Source organism: Jaculus jaculus, chromosome 6, assembly GCF_020740685.1.
Source record: "Jaculus jaculus isolate mJacJac1 chromosome 6, mJacJac1.mat.Y.cur, whole genome shotgun sequence".
NCBI classification, from domain to species: Eukaryota; Metazoa; Chordata; class Mammalia; order Rodentia; family Dipodidae; genus Jaculus; species Jaculus jaculus.
The window spans coordinates 4,914,236-4,916,805 of NC_059107.1; the positions used below are offsets into that span (position 1 = coordinate 4,914,236).

Below are 2,570 nucleotides of genomic sequence, written 5' to 3' on the forward strand. Positions count from 1 at the left end.
ACCCCAGTTTGAGGCTTGATTCCCCAGGATCCACATTAGCCAGATGCACAGGGGAGCACACGCATTTGGAGTTCACTTGCAGTGGCTGGAGGCCCTGACATGCCCATTCTCTCTCTCTCTCTCTTCCTCCCTCTTTCTATGTCTGTCACTTTAAAATAGACAAATGAAAATAAAATGTTAACTAAAAAAGAAAAAGAAAGTAGTCTGTGGGACCACATGCTTGAGTTTAATTCATTTAACTGAGTTTGTTAGGGCATACATACATGACAAATACATATGAACATATATATTACAAAAGAGGATTTATAGATTGGTTTACACAATACGGATCAGAAAGTTCCAACCACAACTGTCCGCATGCTGGAGAGCCTGAGACCCAAGTGTCCACTCCGGCCGTGAGAATGGATGGCCCGATCTGGCACCGAAGCCCTGAAACAGTCCTGGAGAGCCGGTGGTCTTCAGTCCACGTGGAAAGGCTGCCGAAGCCCAGTTCTCACGGCAGCGAAGGCTGGTGACAGCAGCGACTACAATGGGAAAGACACACTAGCCAGCAAGAAACAAAAGCAGGTAGCAATGCTTTTTTTTCTGAGACCTCTTTCGATCTAGGCTCTGGCCAGAAGAGCTGCCCACTCTGGGAGAGGGTCTTCTGCCCTCAGTTAATCCTTCTTGGAAATGCCTTCGCAGATCAGCCCAGAAACACACCTCTTGCTCATTTCTGATCCAATGCAATTGAAAATTGAGAAAACATCTTAACCAGCTCCTTCCCTAACGGGCTCTAACATGACCTTGGGCAAGTGTCTTCCCTTCTCTGTATCTCAGCTTCCTCATCTACAAAATGTAAATGACCAAAAAAGTCAATAAATACAGAAAGTCATGCCAAATTTCTAGCAAATTGTGTCTGACCGACAGGTAATGGCTGTTACTAATCTTACCTCTACCATAGCCTCACTGGGCTGCTGTGTCTCCGCCAGGTTTGCTGTGGGCAGTGTCACGTTTATTTCTACATCCTCTATTGCCCAGCCTGAAGCTAGGCCCTGGGTGGACACTCAACAAATATTTGTTGAACAATAAATGCATCACATGTAACTCAACCACTGTTCCAACAAGGAAGGGACAAGCCACAGGAAGAATGGGACATGTCTCCAGAGGTCACTCTTCTGCGACAGGCTGGTGAAGGCTAGAAAGGAGCCAGCATGTGGACCCTTCACCTTGAGGACTCCAGGTCACAACAAGCAGGAGAGGCTGTGTCCCTACCTCACACCCACCTCACCTGATGAAGACAGCAGTGTCTTATGAAAGAACATCCAAAGCTACCTCTTGAGTCATGACCAAGGTCAGACTGTGTGGAGACAGAAGAAGGAAACAAAAATAGTGAGCCTCTCTAAGGGGAACACATCCAAGCCCCACCTACTACATGTCTTCCTGTGATGTGCCCATCTTGAAGAAATGACCAATGAGACAAGAACTGAGCATTAAGGAGCCAAATGTGGCTTTCCTTGGGGACATGATGGTCAGCTGATTCCTGTCCTCAACTCATGGGGGTGATTAGTGATCAAGGCCACCATATAGGACACCCCAAGGACAGGAGGCTCCAGTTTCAGCCTGGGATGTTACACCAAGGGAGGGCCAGTCCGTGCCAGGCCTCCTGGGCTCCTGCCAGCAAGCTTGCTGACTTTCCTTAAGACCCTCCTCCTTACCTCCGCTCTTCTAGGTCTAAAGAGATTCCCTCAGTCTGGCGCACAGAAGCGCAAAAGTCCAGAGCCAACCCAACGATGGCCACGGAACATACCAGGCACTTTTTGTGTGCAGTCGGAGTCCCGACTTAAGACTCCCAGCCCTGCTTCCTGCCAGCAGTGTGATCCCCCGCACACCACTCCTCCCTCCTGACCCTTAGTGCTATCTGCTCACGGTGACCTTACCCGCCACGGGTCCACTGGGCACCCAGCTGTTCCAGTCACCCTCTCCCTCACTGCTGGGACAAAACACCAGACCAGAAGCAGCTGATGGGAGAAAAGGGTTTATGCGGCTTAGAGGAAGCTTCATCGTGGTGTGGAAAACATGCCACAAACAGGAAGTTGTCACATTTGTTGGCTCAATGCTGAGCTTGGATCTGGGCTTATAAACCCAAGTAACACCCCTAGTGACACACATCCTTCAGCAAGGCTCCTTCTCCTAAATTGACAGCACCTGGGGATCAAGTGTGAGGCTTAATCACAAACACATGAGGCTACGGGGCACACCTGACGTTCAAGCTACCTCATTCCACCCCATCGACTCACGACCATTGCGGGGTGCAAAATGTACTCTGCCCAACTTCCCATTCCATACACAGCCCTCCGTCTGCTCCGCTCTGAGTCTGAGATCAGGAGGAGCAAGAGCCTCTTACAGGTGAGCCTCACAGCTACCTCCAGTGACCTCGGAGTTTCTCGCACTCTGAAAAATCACTTGGGAATGCTGTGAAGTGCCAGTTATGACTCTGCCAGTCTAGACTGGCACCGGAATGCCACATGTCTAGCACGCTCCCAGGTTATGTCTACGGGGCTCATCCAAAGACCATGGGCTCAAGAACT

General features: G+C 50.0%; 1 long non-coding RNA gene across 1 annotated transcript; it reads right to left on the minus strand.

The window, feature by feature from the left end:
• Nucleotides 1–220: 220 nt before the first annotated feature.
• LOC123461692 lies at nt 221–1,983 on the minus strand. The gene is made up of 2 exons (XR_006637800.1): nt 1,920–1,983; nt 221–524 (listed from the first exon to the last, which is right to left on the minus strand). It is a non-coding gene; the product is annotated as an uncharacterized LOC123461692 (long non-coding RNA).
• Nucleotides 1,984–2,570: the final 587 nt, after the last annotated feature.